The sequence below is a fragment of the Crotalus tigris genome, unplaced genomic scaffold (assembly GCF_016545835.1).
Source record: "Crotalus tigris isolate CLP2741 ecotype Arizona unplaced genomic scaffold, ASM1654583v1 scf7180000017754.2947050, whole genome shotgun sequence".
Classification (NCBI taxonomy): Eukaryota; Metazoa; Chordata; class Lepidosauria; order Squamata; family Viperidae; genus Crotalus; species Crotalus tigris.
Window position 1 is genome coordinate 1395190 of NW_024096616.1, and position 21395 is coordinate 1416584.

The window sequence follows — 21395 nt, forward strand, 5'->3', positions numbered from 1 at the left end:
AATGTCCTGCTCCCATAGTGATCAGCTAGGTGATCATAGGAAGCTTAACTCACGACATAAGCCTAAGACTGAAAATCAGGCTTGTCAGAGGCTATATTTTTTCTATCCTGCTCTATGGAGTAGAGAGTTGGTCTCTAACAGAAGGCCACCTGAAGAGACTAGAAGCATTTGAAATATGGATTTACAGGCGGCTGTTACGTATAAGCTGGGTTGACAAGATCAGAAATGAGGAGGTGATAAGCTACCTGGGAAAGCCAAGGGAAATCATCAAAACAATTAAAAAACAAAAAATAGAATATTTCGGACATGTGATGCAACACCCAGAAAAATACAGCATACTCCATTTAATCCTCCAGGCAAAGATTGAAGGCAAACGAGGTCCAGGCAAAAGAAGAACATTGTGGCTTCAAAATCTAAGGGACTGGTTTGGACAAAACTCAGCAGCACTTTTTCGTGCGGCTGCTGATAAAAACAGGATCGCCAATGTCCGATAATGGATATGGCACAAGAAGAAGAAGAAGCTTAACAATAAGATATGAGTGCTGTTCCCTTTATATTCCACACTGACCAATACTCTGAGGGATCCTTTCCTCTTGACCCATTGGGAATGTATAATGTTCTTCAATTAAGCAACACCATCTATTGGTATCCTGGAAATGTGGCTTCTCCATCACAGCACCTACCATCTAGAATGAAGTCCCTTCGAGAACCACTTGGGCCCCACCCCTCAGGTGCTTCAAAAACTCCTGAAGACTTGGCTTTTCTTTCAGGGCTTTGGTGAGGATGACTGAGGCCTCCTTTTTACCTAGTTTGTTTTCTTATGTTTCTACCAAGTTTTTATTCTGTCATTTCCACTTTTGGGGGGGGGGGTTGTTATTTGTCTTGTTTTTGTCTTTTAATCATTTGTAAACTGCCCAGAGTTTCTGGGATTCAGGCAGCTTATAAGTTAATAATAGTAATAATAAAACATTGACAAAATCGCCATCAGTCAATTACAAAAGACAGCTTTACTTGGAACATCTTACATCCTGTGAAGATATCTTTAACATCATCAAACAGCAACATCTGCCTATCCGAGGTGCTTGAGAAATGCCAGTCTAAACATCTGGTGGACTGTACAACCAACAACAATAAAAATATCAAAATAGTGTCTGTGATCAAATCATTGAAACCACACCCTGTGTGTGGCACGTTTCCTGCATGTAAAAAGAAGTGGGGCTTTAAATGCCTGGTTACAGTTGCCATTTTGTTGGGGTTGATCCCCCACAGATGCCCCTTTAAAGTGAACAAAGAAATGTTGATAGTGCCCACTGTGAATATCATGCTCCCTTCTATTGCTATTCCTTTAGAATCAATAGAAGAACCTATATTATACTTTAATAGAAAAATCTTTTTTTGTTCCTAGCACAGATTACAAAATAGGAAGCTACTAGCCCATCATGGGAACTGAAGGGAAGCGATAGCCAAACTGTTTATTATTAAAGCAAAGTGATGTTACTGGAGGAGATGAGAGGTCATTTCATTCTGTGGTCAGCCTGATTTCAGTGGGAAACAGGCATTTCTCCCTAAAATTCACTCTGGGGAAAATATAGCTGCTGCAAATGTCTCAAATGAGACTATTTCAAGAATAGACCGTAGCATTCCTCACATTACAACCAAGGTCCACTTCAGCCTACTGAAATGGCAATCAACAGGTGACTCTGTTTCTCCTGCTTACATCAGAGAACAGACATTTAAAGCAATGTACTGTAGATATTACCCTGTGTATAATAAACATTGTGCTGTATTTGTTGTATTTAAATACAGCTTTATTCCTATGTCCCTGAGGTGGAATTATTAGTGAATAATTAGTTCAACATTGAGACCCATACTTGAAATATATCCTAAACATATAACATATTGTTCTATAAATATGTATTGTCCTGTAAACATATAACTTATGCCACCCTTTAATGTAAATCGCCATCCAAATATTAGAGATGTAATGTAGAGTAATAACAGTGTATTTGATAGGATTCAGAAATATATTTTAAAAATTAAGCCAGTTTAAGAAATATCTGATGGGCTAAGAAATAGTTGAGATCTGTGCTTTTTAAAAATTAAAAAAATTATTTAATAATAATAAAGTTGGAAGGTACCTTGGAAGTCATCTAGTCCAACCCACTGCTCAGGCAGGAAACCCTATACCATTTCGGACACATGGATGCCCAATCTCTTCTTAAAAACTTCCAGTGTTGGAGCATTTACTGCTTCTGGAGGCAGGTTGTTCCACTGGTTAATTGTTCTAATTGTCAGGAAGTTTCTCCTTAGTTCTAGGTTGTTTCTCTCCTATATTAGTTTCCATCCGTTGCTTCTTGTCTTGCTTTCAGGTGCTTTAGAGAATAGCTTGACTCTCTCTTCTTTGTGGCAGCCCCTGAGATATTGGAACACTGCTATCATGTCCCCTCTGTTCTTCTCTTCATTAAACTAGACATACCCAATTCCAGCAGCCGTTCCTTATATGCTTTAGCCTCCAGTCCCCTAATCATCTTTGTTGGTCTTCTCTGTACTCTTTCTAGAATCTCAACATCTTTTTTACATCATGGTGACTAAAACTGGATGCAATATTCCAAGTGTGGCCTTACCAAGGCATTGTAAAGTGGTATTAATACTTCACGTGATCTTGATTCTATCCCTCTGTTAATGCAGCCTAGCACTGTGTTGGCTTTTTTGGCAGTTGCAGCATACTGCTGGCTCATATTTAAGTGATTGTCCATTAGGATTCAAGATCCCTCTCACAGTTACTACTATTGAGCAAGGTATCACTTATACTATACCTGTACATTTGGTTTTTCTTACCTAAATGTAGAACCTTACTTTTTTCACCACTGAATTTCATTTTGTTAGATAGCGTCAAGTGTTCAAGTCTGTCCAGATCCTCCTGTATCTTAAGCCTATCTTCTGGAGTGTTGGCTATTCCTGCCAGCTTGGTGTCGTTCGCAAATTTGATGAGTTCCCCATCTATCTCCTCGTCCAAATCGTTGATGAAGATATTGAAGAGCACTGGGCCCAGAACAGAGCCCTGGGGCACCCCACTACACACTTCCCTCCATGTAGATGCAGTTCCATTGAGGACCACACGCTGAGTACGGCTGGTCAGCCAGCTATGAATCTATCTGGTGGTGATGCTGTCTAATCCGCATTTTTCTATCTTATCAAGTAGTAGGTTGTGATCTACTTTATCAAATGCCTTACTGAAGTCCAAGTAAATTATATCCACAGCATTCCTCTGGTCCACTAATTTTGTCACTTGGTCAAAGAATGCAATAAGATTTGTCTGGCATGATCTGTTTTTGACAAACCCATGTTGACTTTTACTAATGACTTTGTTTGCCTCTAAGTGTTCGCTGATTCGTTGTTTGATTATCTTTTCCAGAATCTTTCCAGGTATTATGTCAGGCTGATATGTCTGTGGTTTCCTGGATCTATTTTTTCTCCTTTTTTGAAGATGGGAACTACATCGGCTCTTTTCTAGTCCTCTGGCAGTTCCCCAGTGCTCCAGGATCTTTGAAAAATATAGTTTAGTGGTTCTGAGATCACATCTGCCAGTTCCTTGAGAACCTTGGGATGTAATCCATAGGACTTTTTTTCTCATAGAACGCCCAGAATGGAGTTCCGGCACCTTTTTTGAATGGAACCTTGTAGGGTAGGCAAGGCAGGTTGTATGATGTGTGTGAATTCCGGCACCTTTTTTTTAAAAAAAGAAAAAAAGCACTGGTAATCCATCTGGTCCTGATGATTTGAACTCATCAAGGCTGGATAGGTGCTCACTTACCATTTTCTTGCCTATCTTAACTTGTGTTTCTAATCTGTTTTTTATGGTACTGTTTTTGATAGATTGGACAAATGCAAAAAACAAGTAAAGACAAATGCAAAAAACAAGTTAAATAGTTCTACTTTCTCCGTTGCTTGCCACCTTCATGCCGCTTCATGCCAATATGGCTAATCCCCTAGTTCTTCTCTACTTTTTGGGAGACAAAGTTGCCTGCTAGGTCAGGAATCTGTTTGATCTTCCACCTGGTGCAGAGTTTGTCTCCCAGTTGATGCCAGGGTAATTAAAGTCTCCCATTACTATTGTGATGTGCTTCCTACATATCTTAATTAGCTGACTAGCAAAAAGTTCATCTATTTCCTGAATTTCTAGTTCACCCTGTTTACTGTTCATACTCTGTGCACTGGTATATAGACATTTGAGTCCTTTATGACTGACCCTGTGTTTACTTTCTACATAACCTGTGTGGTGCCTGAGTTCCCCTATTTTCTTGTCACCTGTTTGGTTAGTGCACTTTGTATGGCACTCGCTATTAAAAGCTTAATTTTGCTTGACAGCAAGGTTGATATTGGTTTTTTTTAAAAAAAATATGTTAAAATTCTTTTAACATAACCACCTTAATATTCAGTAAACAGTGCATTGTCTGGCTTTACATTTAAAAAACATTCAATAACAGTTAATCTCTATATTCTGTAATCCACATGAAAACTTTACATGATTTCCTCTTTTCCCCATAGTGTTCTCTTTCAACAACCTTTTGTTGTTGTTAGTTGCGAAGTCGTGTCTCACCCATCACGACCCCATGGACAACGTTCCTCCAGGCCTTCCTGTCCTCTACCATCTTCTGGAGTCCATTTAAGCTCACGCCTACTGCTTCAGTGATTCCATCCAGCCACCTCATTCTCTGTCATCCCCTTCTTATAAGGCCCTCAATCTTTCCCAACATTAGGCTCTTCTCCAGTGAGTCCTTCCTTCTCATTAGGTGGCCAAAGTACTTGAGTTTCAACTTCAGGATCTGGCCTTCTAAAGAGCAGTCAGGGTTGATCTCCTCTAGGACTGACCAGTTTGATCGCCTTGCAGTCCAGGGGACTCATAGGAGTCTCCTCCAGCACCCTAGTTCAAAGGCCTCAATTCTTTGGTGCTCAGCCTTTCTTATGGTCCAACTTTCTTTTCTTTTTTAAAAAAGTTTTTTATTTATAATACAATTTTTTTAAAAAAAGAAAACATTGGACATGATGTAATATTCCAGTTTGAACGTTTCTATCAAATTATTTCTCCTCTTAAATTCAATTCTTTATCTCTATAAATATATATAAACTTTTTATACAATACTAAATACATTTTCTCTATTTGCTAACCTAAGAATATATATATTTCTATCTTATCGCTAATCTATAACCCCAACAGTCCTCCTCGAGTCCCACCAGTGGTACAATTAATCCCAGATTTCAAAATATTCTGATCCACTTTTATCTTTCAATTCCATCATAAGCCTGCCCATTTCAGCACAAGATAGTATTTTATGCAGTATCTCTTCATCTGTGAGAGTTTCTTTGTTCTTCCATTTTTGTGCAAAAGCCAATCTAGCCATTGTCAAGATGTGCAACATCAAATAGACTATTCCCTTATCATATTTATCTGTGGTTATACCCAATAAAAAGAGTTCAGGTTTTAGCTCTATCTCCGACATTAATATTTCTTCCAACCATTTTCTTATCCTATTCCAATAATCACGGGCTTTAGGACATTCCCACCACATGTGATAATAGGCCCCTATTGCTATTTTACATTTCCAACATATAGGTGAAAGATTTGGGCCCATTTTGGCTAACCTCGTGGGTGAGAAATGCCATCTGTAAAACATCTTATAAAGATTTTCCTTATAAGAAGTGGCTAATGTGAGTTTCCTGTTTCTTTCCCACAATTCTTGCCAAATATGTAAATCAATATTAAAGTCGAAATCCCTACTCCACATTAACATAGTTTCCTTGACCTGCTCTTCAAACATTGCCTGGTCTAGAAGGTAGTGATATATTCTTTTAATCATTTTATCTTCAGTTCCAAATAATATTTTATCTATCTCTGTCGACTCTATTTTTATACCCCAATCTTTTTTTATCTTTCCTATATCTTGATTGCAATTGGAGATATGCCCACCATTCCAGTTCTATCCCTTCTTCCTGAGGATTTTTCTTTGATTTCAATTTTCCTCTCTCGTCTAATATATTTTTATATGTTATTACTTTCCCTAGTTGTATGAATATTGGATGTATGTGCATTTCCAATGTTGAAATCCAATTAGGAATTTGCATATAATTTTGTGGCCTGATTTTAACCCACACGTCTATTAACGCTTGTCTAATATAATGCCTCTGGAAATACTGGTGGATCTTGTATTTCTCATCCCATAAAATGCCACCCAGTCTGCATATCATGGCCTTCCAATCTTAATAATCTCCTATTTTTTAATTGTATCCAGTCCCGCACCCATATTAATATTGTAGCTTGAAATAGTTTTCCAAATCCGGGAGACCGAATCCGCCCCTCTCCTTAGAATCTTGCAATAATTTTAATTTAATCCTTGCTTTTTCCCCTTGCCAAAAAAATCTGAGTATGATTTGGTTAAAATTTCAAAAAAAATCGTTATCTAATTTGATCGGTATGCATTGAAACAAAAATAGTATTTTGGGTAGCACGTTCATTTTAATTACAGCAATTCTTCCCATAAAAGAAAGCTGTAAGTTTGTCCACCAATCCAGGTCAATTTTAATCTGCTTCATTAATTTGTCGTAATTGTCTCCTTTAAGTGTGGCACATCTAGCTGTTAATTGTATCCCTAAATATCTTATTTTCTTTGTAGTCTGGATGCCTAATCTATCAACTAATTCATTTTTCTGTGCTCTAGTCATATTCTTAACAAGCATTTTAGTTTTTTCTTTGTTTATCTTTAGGCCTGCTATTTCACCATATTCACCCAGTACTTCCATTAGCCTTGTCCCTGATTGTAGGGGCTCTTCAATTATAAAGACAAGGTCATCTGCAGAGGCTTGCATTTTAAGTATTTCTCTTAATCTCCAATCCTTTGATTTGCTCATCTTTCCGAATTGTTCTAGTTAATAACTCCAGGGACAGTACAAACAGTAACGGGGATAGTGGACAACCTTGCCGTGTGTCTTTTTGAATTTGGAAACTTTCAGTTGTTTCTCCATTGATTATTACTTTTGCTACCTGTTTGGAATAGATTGCTTTAAACATATTTATAAAATTCTCCCCAAAGTCCACATACACCAGTTGATTAAGCATAAAGTCCCATTTAACATTATCAAATGCTTTTTGCGCGTTGAGAAAAATTAGTCCCATTTGTTTTTCATTATGAACCTCATAGTATTCCAATACATCTAATACAATCCTAACATTATTTCTTATATATCTTTTGGGCAAGAAGCCATTTTGGTCTGTATGTATAAATTCTACTAAGAATCTTTCAAGTCTCTCAGCCATTATAGCCATAAAAATTTTGTAGTCCGAATTTAGTAATGAGATAGGTCTATAATTTTTAATAAACGCCGAGTCTGAGTTTTCCTTGGGAATCAATGTAATGATTGCTTCTTCCCATGAGGCTGGTATTTTCGCATTTTTTAGAACTTCATTGAATAGTTCTATTAATATTGGACCTAAAGATTCTTGTAGAATTTTATATATTTCTGCTGGTAAACTGTCCGGACCTGGGGCTTTGTTGTTTTTTTTGTTTCTTGATTGCATCTGATAGTATTCTAGAGGTGTTATCTCTTTATTCAATATGTTTTTGATCTCTTCTGGGACTTTCGGTAATTCAGCTATTTGCAAGTATTTTAGTATATTATCTTTGTTTTTCCATTCTTCATCTTCGTATAATTTTTTATAGAACTCATAGGCCACAATTTTCTTCTCTTCATTCTGATATACAATGTCACCCTCTTCATTGTATAGTTTACTAATCTTTTTTTAATCATTATATTTCTTTATTCTGTAAGCCAACCATCTCCCTGGTTTGTTAGCACTTTCAAAAAAATTTGCTTAGTGCGTTTTATTTGCTGCGCCAGTTCTTCCTTTTCAATGGTGTTCATCTTGTGTTTAATTAGGTCTATTTGTTATTTCAAGTCACGTCTTTGTGGTTCATTTTGTAGTTTTTTCTCAGCTCTACTAAGTTCTTCTTCTAAATTTCTTTGTTGCTGTAGTTTGATTTTATTTTCCCTGGTCATATAGGCAATTGCAACACCTCTCATGTAAGCTTTGGTTATGTCCCATAAATTCTGGCAGTTTGTATCTTCCTTTTTGTTCATCTGGAAAAACAGACCCATTTGGTCTTTCATTTTCAATTTAAATTCTTTATGTTTTAAAATTGCTCTTTTCAAAGTCCATCTCCTTATTTTCTTTTGTCCTCTCCATCTAATTCTGACTGGGTTGTGGTCTGCCCAAGAGTTCGTGTCAATTGTAATATCTTCCACTTCCGAATTTAAATCTACTGACAGCCACGTCATGTCAATTCTGGACCTTATGGTCCAAATTTCACAGCCATACATTGCAACTGGGAAAACCATGGCCTTGACTATACATACATTTGTTGGCAGGATGATGTCTCTGCTTTTTAGTATGCTGTCTAGATTTGCCATAGCTTTCTTCCTCAGGATCAAGCGTCTTTTAATTTATTGGCTGCAGTCCGCATCTGCGGTGATCTTGGAGCCCACGAAGATAAAATCTGTCACTACCTCCATTTCTTCCCTGTCTATTTGCCAGGAATTGAGAGGGCCAGATGCCATGATCTTAGTTTTCTTAATGTTGAGTTTTAAATTTCAAGCCAACTTTTGCACTCTCCTTCTTCAGTCGCATCAAGAAGCTCTTTAGTTCCTGTTCACTTTCTGCCATTAGAGTGGTATCATCTGCATATCTTAGGTTGTTGATATTTCTCCTGGTAATCTTAATTCCAACTTTTGATTCATCTAGCCCTGCCTTTCTCATGATGTGCTCTGCATATAAGTTAAATAGGCAGGGTGACAGAATACCCAATTTTGAACCAATCAATGGTTCCGTGTCCAGTTCTCACTGTTGCTTCTTGACCCGCATATAGGTTTCTCAAGAGACAAATAAGATGGTCTGGTACTCCCATCTCTTTAAGAACTTGCCACAATTTGTTGTGATCCAAACAATCAAAGGCTTTAGCATAGTCAATGAAGCAGAAGTAGATGCTGTGTGCAGGACCGGAAGTCAGCAAGGTTGATATTCTTGTCCACACATATATCTATGTTACATGCATTGATAACCCTATAATTTTTAGATTGCCGGAGACAGGGATGTTCTGTATCAATTAACTCACTGTCCCCGTTGTTTTGTTTAAATATTCCTCCAGAAAATCTGTGAGTTTATTGCCAAGTATCTCAGTCCCTTTTTTGGATGGATGCAAACCATATCTTTTGTACATTTTTTCATTGAACCAGCTACAGACATCATGACTAATATAACCAAAGCCTTCCCCCTTTACACTCCGAGGTGGCGCAGCAGTTAGAGTGCAGTACTGCAGGCCACTTTAGCTGACTGTGTTCAGCAGGTCAGCGGTTCAAATCTCACTGGCTCAAGGTTGACTCAGCCTTCCATCCTTCCGGGGTAGGTAAAATGAGGACCCAGATTGTTGGGGGCAATGTAAATATATATATATATTGCTTACTGGTGTACACCGCTTAGAGAGTGCTTGCACTTAAAGCGGTATAGAAGTCTCATAAATAAATAAATAAATACTTCTTTAGCCACATATTGAATTCTACTATACACTGGCCGTTTCCATTTTGCTCCTTATACACTGGTAAAAGCTCTGAAAAAGCAAGCCTATCCTGCTGAGTTCCTGCCCCAAGCTCTGGAAATCATTCTGCACCGAAAATACATCTTTTTGGGACAGATCGTTAGTGCCAAGATGTACAATAGCATCCAGATCACAGTCCTTGCTGGCGTTCTTGACTATTTTAAAAATACTCTTCTTGTCCCTACTGGCAGTAGCACCTGGAAGACCTGAAACCTCTGTATCCTTTCCTAAATTTACATCCCTTATAACTGAATCACCAACCAGAAGGTGGCTTCTCTTTTTGGATGCTTTTCTCTTCTTGCATGACAGATGTATAATACCTGATTTGCACTTCTCCCTGTGAAAAACAAGTTCTTCATCTCGGACCATGATCCCCTGCTTATTTGAGTTATCATCACAACTACCTTGACCTTAATGTCCCTATTAAGGTCAACAAGGGCACTGTATCTGTTATGCAGGGATAGCTTTGTGTTTATGGTTCACAGCTCTCACCCTGCCAGATCTCATGGTTGTCCACACTGCCCTTCTCCTGCAGGATCTTTGTGGCAGAGGGGGCTGATAGTGTGGAGGCTCAGCAGAGTAGAAGGGCTGAACTGGATACCTAATTTCTGCCTGAAGAGCGCAGATTACAGACCCTAGATAAATAATCTGTCCTTGTAGACTAGTGATTTGTTTACAGATAGGACAGTTTCCCAGTTTGAAAAGAGTACTGCGAAAGACAGCTGCAAAACAAGTGTTCCACTGAACTAAGCCAGACATTCTGAGATGAAAGGAATCTCAGACGCACTTGCCCTGAATGTACCACCGCTGTTTTTGATTTTTAGTTATATGATTCATGCGCCATTAGGTGCGCAGGCCGCTACTTTCCTCCTCCACCCTCCTCCTCCTCAACTCACAGATTGTAACTCTTCCCAGCAACCTCTGGGCAGTTTAAATGCAATGGAGGTCCAATCAGCAAGGGCTCAGCTACTTTCCTCCTCCACCCTTTTTAAACCAATATGTTTACCTATTTCCCTTAATTCCTTCAACTCTCTATCACTCCATAATAAATCTCTATTTAATGCTATAATATGTGGGACCACCTTTAATTGATTAGCTACCCAATAATTTCTAACATTTGGAAGACCCAGCCCACCCTTTTTTAATGGTTTATACTATAATGCTTTACTTATTCTCTTACCTCCATTACAATACAGCTCCAGCAGCCTCTGTATTTCCTTTAATTCTTGATCCGAAAACTTAATTGGGATCATCCAAAACAAAAAGTTAATTTTTGGTAAAACTTTCATTTTTATTGCTGCAATTCTTCCAAACCATGATAGTTTTACTTTTCCATATTTATCTATTTTATCTTTTATATCTTTCTTTAACTTTTCATAATTTATCTTCTTTAATTCTTGAATATTTTTTTGGATGTCAATACCTAAATATTTGATACTATCTACTATTTTTAATTTATATTTTTCTTTCAATACATCCACTTCTTCTTTACCATGGTTATATAACATCATTTCTGATTTTTCCCAGTTTATTTGCAATCCACTATATTTCCCAAATTCATTCAAATGTAAATATACCCTCTCTATAGTAACTATGGGATTTTGAAATGTTAGTAATGTATCATCTGCAAATAAATTTATTTTAATTTTCTTATATACACCAATTCCTTCAATCGATGTATCTTTCCTAATTGCATTTGCCAAAACCTCCAACAATAATGTAAATAAAACTGGGGATAAGGGGCAACCCTGTCTCATTCCCCAGCTTAAGGTTATTGTCTCTGTAACATCATCATTTATAACTATTCTCGCTTTATTCTCTAAATATAATTGATTTATCAACTTTCTAAAAAATTTTTCCAAAGCCTAACTTCTCTATTAATATCTTCAATGTAGGCCATTCCACACAATCAAAGACCCTAAATACATCTAATGCTAATAAACCTGCCTTTAATTTTTGATTCTTTATATAATAACCTATATTGAATACCCTTCTTACTACATCTGACGTGTTGCAATGTATCGCGACTTTGTTTGCATTAACAGAGCTGGAGTGGGCGTGGCCTGCTCTGCAGGCCGGCAGTTTGACACCCCTGATATACATCAATGCTAAGATAATAGCAATTGGTACAAAGCAAAACAAAGGTCTTGAATTTTTTTAAAGAAAAAATTAAACAAAAATGGGAATAAACAGGCTAGGACTGATAAAAAAATAAAGGCATGTAAATGGAATAAAGCTACAGTATATATCTGCATGCTCTGTGTTGCTTCTATGAGCATTTTAAGTGCTTGGACCAAGTACAAACATCTCAGGAAATAAATTGGTTGAGTGGCCTTTGTAAAGATTGCTATTCTCCCTTGTACTCTTAAGGAAGAAAGATAGTATCTTATGTCTATCGGGGTTTACAACGAATGTATAATATTTAGAGAAACAAAGCTATTTTGAAATAATAGCAAGAAGAGATGATAGTGCAATAATCTTATAGAGAGATGTAGTAAAGTTATATTGAACAACAGGCGTTCCTTGCACGTTAAATATCACATAAAGGGAGTGAAAAGAATTTTACTTCTTTTCTATGTGTTTTCTTTGTTTTTCAAAGATGGGCTTGGCTAGCATACACTTCCAGGAATTCCCATAATGCTTTGCCAGACTGAGGTTCTGCCAAGCAAACCCAGCACAGCTGTTATAAATTAAGAGAAAATAAAATACAATTCATTTCTCCTTTTAAAAAATGGACCAGAGTCATTAAGTGAGATCATAGATGCCCATGTGTAGCAAGGAAGCATGGCAGGAGTTCTAGTATTTGGCACTTTTCAAGGATTTAAACCAACTTCTGGCTTGACTACACATTTCACATTTTTGGCAATCAATTATTCTTTCTGGAACACAGAGAGATAAACTGTAAATATCTATCATCTAATGCAAAAGTCTCCTTTGGAATAAATTTAACCATTATCCTTTGTGTCGACTTGGTCTCTATAAATTCATTTCTTTCCCACTCCATAATATGAATAAATCAAAGGGTGTTTTTTTCTCCTTTTCCTGGAAACATCTGTTATTGCAACATCTGTCCTCTGGGGTCTTCAGAATCCCATGACACTATGTTTACTCATAGGCCAGATTACTATCAGAAAGACATTTTCCCAACCCCTAACTGAAGTCAGAAAGAATATACACATATGGATTGGCTTTGAAAAATGCATAAACAGTTGATAATAAAACACAGAAGTCTGAAATTTGAAACGGAGCATTGACTGATAATCTTGAGGGACTGGTGGTCTTAATGCATGCATGTACTGATATATAATATATGATAGGGTTGTTTTTTTCTTTAGCTTCAATCCAAAGTGATTATTTACTTATCTTGAACCTCCTGGGGAATCAGAAAAGAGAAAAATGTGCCATTTTGGATTAGCAGAAGCTCTGCTCCAGATTACATCCTATACATGGTATGAGGATGCAGGTGAAAGCATAGGGAAAGCAAAGAGAAACCCCAATAAAATGTTATCTATTTGCTTGAATTAATTTTTATTGTGAGAATAATTTTCAGAGGTTCAAGTAGCCTGATCAGATTATGGAAAGACAGGTAGTCCTTGACTTACTACAGTTCATTTTGTGACCGTTCAAAGTTGTAATGACCATTTTTCACACTTACAACTGTTGCACCCCCATAATCATGTGATCAAAATTCACATGGTGGGCAACTGGTTCATAATTACCCCAGTTGCAGTGTCCCGGGGTCACGTGATCTCCTTTTGCAACTTTCTGATGATCAAAGTCAATGTGGAAGCCAGATTCACTTAAAAACTATGTTACTGACTTAACAACTGCAGTGATTCACTTTACAACTGTGGCAAGAAAAGTCATAAAATGGGGCAAAATCCACTTAACAAATGTTTCACTTAGCAACTGAAAGTTTGGGCTCAATTGGGGTCTTAACTTGACTACTGTATATGCTTTTATGCAAATCTGCACATTCAAATATATACGCAACCAGTGAAATCTTATGCTGCTATACATTTAAGTTTCCCCAGAAGATTGATTTATTATTTATCAATCAAACTTCTACACTATCCATTATGAGTGGTTTGCAAACAATATTATAAGACAGTATAAACACTTGATGAAAAGCACAGTTAAGTACAGAGTTAAAAAACAAGGTTAAATTTTACTAGTTAAAAGTAAAAAATCAGTGTTAAGGAATTAACAAGATTAAAAGATTAACAAAGCGGATGGAATGCCCTCAAGCTACCAGGCATCCCCAGGGCTGCATAACCCTCTTAGATCCTTATGCTAATGAGCAGAGCCATTTCAGAAGTTCATAGTGGGGGCTAACCTCACCTCGGGGAGCAAGATGTTCCAGAGGGCAAGGGCAATGGCAGTGAATACTTAAGTAAATTGTATCGCAGGTGGACTGGGCTTCAATATCACTATATACTATAGTACACTATATCTAAATGGTATATATATTATGCAGCCTCAGTACTAGAAACAAAGTGATTCAGTGGGTCATATCATTGAGAAAAATGTGAAAACAGTATTTGGCTACAGAAATGCATGTCTTAGTTATATTCTGACCAGACTACGGTCCTTGACGTACAACAGTTCCTTTAGTGACCATTCAAAGTCACAACAGCACTGAAAAAAGTGTCTTAGGACCATTTTTCACACTTAGAACCATTGTGGTATCCCCAGGGTCATGTGATCAAAATTCAGGTGCTTGGCAACTGACTCATATTTATGAGGGCTACAGTGTCCTGGGGTCACATGATCCCTTTCTGCAACCTTGTGACAAGCAAAGTCAATGGGAAAACCAGATTCATTTAAAAACCATGTTACCAACTTAACTTCTGCAGTGATTCACTTAGCAACTGTGGCAAGAAAGGTCGCAAAATGGGGCAAAACTCACTTAAAAAATGTCTCACTTAGCAACAGAAATTTTGGGCACAATTGTGGTCATAAATCAGGATTATCTGTATTGTAACTTGCTGTACTTTTATTTATTAAATTTATATGCCATCCATTTTGCTACACAGAGTGACTCTGGGTGGCTTACAATGCAATAAAACTAGAAATCCAAAAGCAATTATAAATGTACGGGCAATTAAATTTATAAGAATTAAATAGGTTATAACTAAGACTATTTCAAGTTATCAAGAGCATCCAGGTGACTCATAATGCAGTTCAAAAATACAGGTGGGCATTTAACCAGATATCATGTTATACTAATCCTGTAATAGCCACACAAATTATTAATCCTCAATTGGGCAGCTTATACCACCTTTAAAATATACATGTCTTTGACTTACATTAGGGATAATTTCCCTTTTTATTATCCTGAAAATCAAAAGAAGCACTTCTCAGTGAATCATCCAAAATGCAACAGAATGAGATCAGTCCTATTTAGTAGTTGAAGCCAGATGCAGAACATGCTTAGTTATGATTCTCCATTTGCCCCTCCCTCATTTTTCTTCAGATGCTAGAGCAGCGGTTCTCAACCTGTGGGTCAGGACCCCATTTGGGGTCGAACGACCATTTCACGGGGGTCGCCAAACAAGGCTGTCCGCCATTTTTCCCCCTTTTCTTTGGCCACGCCCCTGGCACCCGGTGATGTATAAGTGGTTGGGGGTCACCACAACATGGGGAACTGTATTATGGGGTCGCGGCATTAGAAAGGTTGAGAACCACTGTGCTAGAGAATGTTTCATTCTACCAGGTTTTCATTGGAATAGCAAAGTTTTACATTTAGGCAGGAAAAATCAAAGGTATAAGTACAGATTAGGCAAGACCTGGCTCAAAAACAGAAACTGTGAGAGGGACCTTGGAGTCCTAATGGATGATCACTTGAATATGAGCCAGTAGTGTGCAACATTAGCCCAAAAAGCTAATACAATCCTGGCTTGTATAAACAGAGGCATAGAATCAAGTCACGTGAAGTATTGGTACTGCTTTACAAAACCCTAGTGAGACCACATCTGGAATACTGCAACCAATTTTGGTCACCGTACTACTAAAAAGATGTTGAGACTTTGGAAAAAGTTCAGAGAAGAGCAACTAAAATGATCAAAGACCTGGAGACTAAAACATATGAAGAATGGCTGCAGGACTAGTTTAAAGAAAAAGAAAGGGGTGATATGATAGCAGTATTCCAGTATTTGAGGGGCTGCCACAAAGAAGAGGACATCAAACTGTTCTCCAAAGCACCAGAGGGCAGGATAAGAAACAATGGTTGGAAACTGACCAAAGAGAGAAGCAACCTGGAATTAAGGAGAAACTTCCTAACTGTGAGAACAATTAACCAGCGGAACAGCTTGCCTTCAGATATGGTGGGCACTCCATCACTGGACGTTTTTAAGAAGAGACTAGAGACAGTCACTTGTCTGAAATGGTATAGGTTCTCCTGCTTGAGCAGGGGGCTGGATTAGAAGAATTCCAAGGTCTCTTCCAGCTTCTCTTCTCTTCTCTTCTAATTTGGAATTAATTTCTGATCCCATATTCCTGGTTATATGGTTCCAATAATTTTAGATATTGTAAACTACTAAAAAATTAGAATATAAATAAAGATGTAATCAAATAAAAGTCTGATTCTCCAATAAAAGACTTGAGAATCACTAATTAATAAACATTATCTCAAATATGAATAGAACAATCAGCATGGCAGAAGATTTATTCTGTTGCTGCCCAGCACCAGATTGATTCTCAAGTCCTCCAGATATGTTGAACTACAGCAGACCTAAATCTACTGGCAGCTATTATCTATGCTGTCTAAGACTTATGGAAGTTGTAACTAGAGCCATCTGGAGGGCAGAAGTCTGAAGAAAATTCATTATATAATGCAAATTTAAAGAGCAAAGCAAATATAGTGATTTATATCTTTAGATGTAGCATCTAAAGTAGCAGTAGCAATTAAAAATTAAGACTAGCAATTAGGAAAAGAAAGTTTTGTTTCTTAGTATACTGTAAAATTTTTATAGAGCAGGGACCATTCTTCTTACTGGCACATGGTTCTAATCCAGTGGTTCTCAACCTGTAGGTCGGGACCCCATTTGGGGTCGAACGACCATTTCATGGGGGTCGCCAAACAACACAGTCCGCCATTTCCCCCCCCCCTTTTCCTTAGCTGTGCTACTCCCTTTTATTCTATTGGCTTTTGAAAGCCAATAGAATAGACTCTCTTGAATAGAGTCTAATTCTATTGGCTTTCAAAAGCCAATAGGAATTGTCCAGGCTGTCTCTGCCCTGCTGAGCCCGCCAAAAGTCCCATTCTGCAAATGGTGCTGCACCAGTTGAGTAGTCCTCGACTTACGACCGGTTGAGTAGTCCTCGGCTTACGACCAGTTGGGGGTCGCGGCATTAAAAAGGTTGAGAACCACTGTTCTAATCACAGAGCATACACTTTGAATGGTTTTCCTGGCATATAATGTTTGGTTAAAGCAGCCTTTCTAGGATTTCCAAGAAACTAAGATGATCCCAGCACTTAGACTAAAAGTCACAGAATCCTATAAGGACCTATTTAAGCCATTTGGTCCAACTATCTATTCAGTTCAATTCAATACAAATTAAAGCATTCGTGACAGCTGTCCATCTGAACACATCCAACAAATACAAGCTTACCACTTTTCTAGATTAATTCTACTGACAAATTGCTCTTACTGTTTGGAAGTTAAATCAGAATCTGCTTTTGCAACTGACATCCATAATTGCACATCCTGCCCTCTGGGATTACAGAAAACCCATCCTTGGCTTTCTTGAGTGTTGACTTCCTTTCATACGGTTGAAGATTATTATTGCATCCTTCATCTACTCCCCTCGTTAGACTTTCCCAATTCCTTCATTTTTCTCAATAAAGCTTACCTTCTATTCCAGTGTTTCTCAACCTTGACAATTTTAAGGCCTGTGGACTTCAACTCCCAGAATTCCACAGCCAGACTGGCTGTGGAATTCTGGGAGTTGAAGTCCACAGGCCTTAAAATTGTCAAGGTTGAGAAACACTGGAATAGAATTCTGGGAGTTGAAGTCCATATGCCTTAAAATTGTCAAGGTTGAGAAACACTGGAATAGAATTCTGGGAGTTGAAGTCCACATGCCTTAAAATTGTCAAGGTTGAGAAACACTGGAATAGAATTCTGGGAGTTGAAGTCCATATGCCTTAAAATTGTCAAGGTTGAGAAACACTGGAATAGAATTCTGGGAGTTGAAGTCCACATGCCTTAAAATTGTCAAGGTTGAGAAACACTGGAATAGAATTCTGGGAGTTGAAGTCCATATGCCTTAAAATTGTCAAGGTTGAGAAATTTTCCTTAGGTGTGATGGGCAGAACATTGTCCATCAATCTCACCTTCACAATTAGTGATTAACTATCTTAGAAAAGACTGAGTCAGAATAAAATTTCTTTTCTCTTGTTATCTATTAGCCTTTTGCCATTTTCAGTAAGTACCTGTTATACTTTTAATTTTGAGACTATCTGTAGTCTTTTCCATTGTTCTTGTTTTACATTAATCTCAACTCATTGCGAGCAGTAGATTTTCCTGAAAAATCTTTATACATCTGCGTAACCTGTATATATTCTTCATTGATGACATTTCTGGCCTTTCCACTTTTTTAAATTTTGAGATAATTATTTTTTAAATTCATACTGACTTCCTACTTAGAATTTTTTGCAACTGTTCCTTTTTAATCTCCAGTAGCTCAGTGAAAACGTAGACTTGCAACATTGTTGAATGTTTCACAACTGAATCAGAATTTAATACATTCAGAATTAGCAGAGAAGGTGAAATTTACCTGTTTGATTAGAAAAAGATCAGCAACTGCATTTATTAGTGACTGGAAACCCCTTATGGACTTTTTGGTGAAAAAAGAAAAATGAACTTGTGATTTATTATGGGTTTGAAGATTAGAAAGGATAGCTTATGGAAAGAAGGACAGAGAAGGCAAAGTAAAAATGTATAGCTGCTGTCAAGAAGCTATTTCTTTATAACCTTTCTTTTCTTTTTCTATTTTCTTTTTTCACGACTGTCTTTTTTTCTCTTATGACTTTTGTTAAAAATTTCTTTAATAAAAATTAAACATATGCACACTTTAATATACAGTATGCAGCCGTTGAACAGGAATGAGGCTGTGAGTTCCCAAGAAATGGAGCCAACCCTGGAATATTATAACCATCTCATGTGGAGGTTCCTAAGGATTGGTATCAGATAAAGTTGATCCCCCTGATGCTTTCTCTCATCCTTTGAAGGAGAAAGTTATCAGCAAAACCAATGAGGAATTTCTTGGTAAAATGTTCTTAGTTGAGTTTATCTCCCAATAGACATCAGGGTAATTAAAGTCTCCGGTCACTATTAGTTCATGGCTTTTTGAAAGATCTGCATTTTGTTTTTGGAAAAAACATTATCCACATTATCTTCTTGGTTAAATAGTTGGCAAGAGATATTTCTACATACTTAACCCAGTATGCCCCTTTATGGATTACTGCCTTGTCGTGGCAAAGGGGCTTGAGTAACTCAATGAAGCTATAAGCTATGCCGTGCAGGGCCACCCAAGACAGACAGGTCATAGCAGAGAGTTCTGACAAAATGTGATCCGCTGGAGAAGGAAATGGCAAACCACTCCAGTATCTTTGCCATGAAAACCCCATGGACAGTACTAAAAGGCAAAAAGATATGACGCTGGAAGATGAGCCCCTCAGGTCGGAAGGTGTCCAATATGCTACTGGGGAAGAGCAGAGGGCTAGTACTAGTAGCGCCAGAAAGAATGAAGCGACTGGGCCAAAGCCAAAAGGACGCTCAGCTGTGGATATATCTGGTGGTGAAAGGAAAGTCCGATGCTGTAAAGATTTTTTCTCCATAGGAACCTGGAATGTAAGATCCATGAATCAAGGCAAGCTAGACGTAGTCAAAAAAGAGATGACAAGACTGAACATCGACATCTTAGGAATCAGCGAACTAAAATGGACAGGAATGGGTGAATTTAACTCAGATGACCATCAGGTATACTACTGTGGGCAAGAATCCCTCAGAAGAAATGGAGTAGCCTTCATAGTCAATAAAAGAATAGGAAAAGCAATACTGGGATACAATCCCCAAAATGACAGAATGATCTCAATTCGAATCCAAGGCAAACCATTCAATATCACAATAGTCCAAATCTATGCCCCAACCACTGGTGCTGAAGAGGATGAAATTGACCGGTTCTATGAAGCCCTACAGCACCTTATAGAATTAACACCAAAAAATGATGTCCTTATCATCATGGGGGATTGGAATGCTAAGGTAGGAAGCCAAAAGATAACCGGAATAACAGGCAAGTTTGGCCTTGGAGTACAAAATGAAGCAGGGCACAGGCTGATAGAATTTTGTCAAGAGAATACGATGGTCATAACAAACACTCTTTTCCAACAACCCAAGAGACGGCTCTACACATGGACATCACCAGACGGTCAACATAGAAATCAGATTGACTATGTGCTCTGCAGCCAAAGATGGAGAAGCTCTATACAGTCAGTAAAAACAAGACCAGGAGCTGACTGTGGCTCAGATCATGAGCTTCTCGTTGCAAAATTTAGGCTTAAATTGAAAAAAGTAGGGAAAAGCACTAGGCCACTCAGGTATGAACTAAATCATATTCCTGATGAATATACAGTAGAGGTGACAAATAGATTTAAGGAATTAGATCTGATAGACAGAGTGCCTGAAGAACTATGGATGGAAGTTCGCAACATTGTACAAGAGGTAGCAACTAAAACCATCCCAAAGAAAAAGAAATGCAAGAAAGCAAAATGGCTGTCTGAGGAAGCTTTGCAAATAGCTGAGGAAAGAAGGGAAGCGAAAGGCAAAGGAGAAAGAGAAAGATACACCCAATTGAATGCAGAATTCCAGAGAGTAGCTAGAAGAGATAAGAATGCCTTCTTAAATGAACAGTGCAAAGAAATAGAAGAAAACAACAGAATAGGGAGGACCAGAGATCTCTTCAAGAAAATTGGAGATATGAAGGGAACGTTTCATACAAAGATGGGCATGATAAAGGACCAAAATGGCAGGACCTAACAGAGGCAGAAGAGATTAAGAAGAGATGGCAAAACTACACAGAAGAACTATACAAGAATGAGCTTAACATCCCAGATAACCACAATGAGATGGTCACTGACCTTGAACCAGACATCCTAGAATGTGAAGTGAAATGGGCCTTAGAAAATCTGAGCAACAACAAAGCTAGTGGAGGTGACAGTATTCCAGCTGAGCTATTCAAAATCTTAAAAGACGATGCAGTAAAAGTGCTACACTCAATTTGCCAGCAAATTTGGAAAACTCAACAGTGGCCACAGGATTGGAAAAGGTCAGTTTACATTCCAATTCCAAAGAAAGGCAATGCCAAAGAATGTTCAAACTATCGCACCATTGCACTCATTTCACATGCTAGTAAAGTTATGCTTAAAATCCTACAAGCTAGACTCCAGCAGTATGTGGATCGAGAACTACCAGAAGTACAGGCAGGATTTCGAAGAGGCAGAGGAACTAGAGATCAAATTGCCAACATACGCTGGATCATGGAGAAAGCTAGGGAGTTCCAGAAAAACATCTACTTCTGCTTCATTGACTATGCAAAAGCCTTTGATTGTGTGGATCACAACAAATTGTGGCAAGTTCTTAAAGAGATGGGAGTACCAGACCATCTCATTTGTCTCTTGAGAAACCTATATGCGGGTCAAGAAGCAACAGTGAGAACTGGACACGGAACCACTGATTGGTTCAAAAT

At 37.9% G+C, this 21395-nt stretch overlaps 1 protein-coding gene across 2 annotated transcripts in view; it reads right to left on the reverse strand.

Moving 5' to 3' along the window:
* The window catches only part of PDGFRB (platelet derived growth factor receptor beta), a 95195-nt gene that overhangs the window by 54544 nt on the left and 19256 nt on the right, over positions 1 to 21395 (reverse strand). The window contains exon 2 of one of the 2 annotated variants that reach the window (XM_039340876.1): positions 10825 to 10882. The exons of the other annotated variant lie outside the window; for it this stretch is intronic. The gene's annotated coding sequence lies outside the window, so the exon portion shown is untranslated. The remainder of the gene's footprint in view (positions 1 to 10824; positions 10883 to 21395) is intronic. 2 annotated transcript variants of the gene reach the window in all.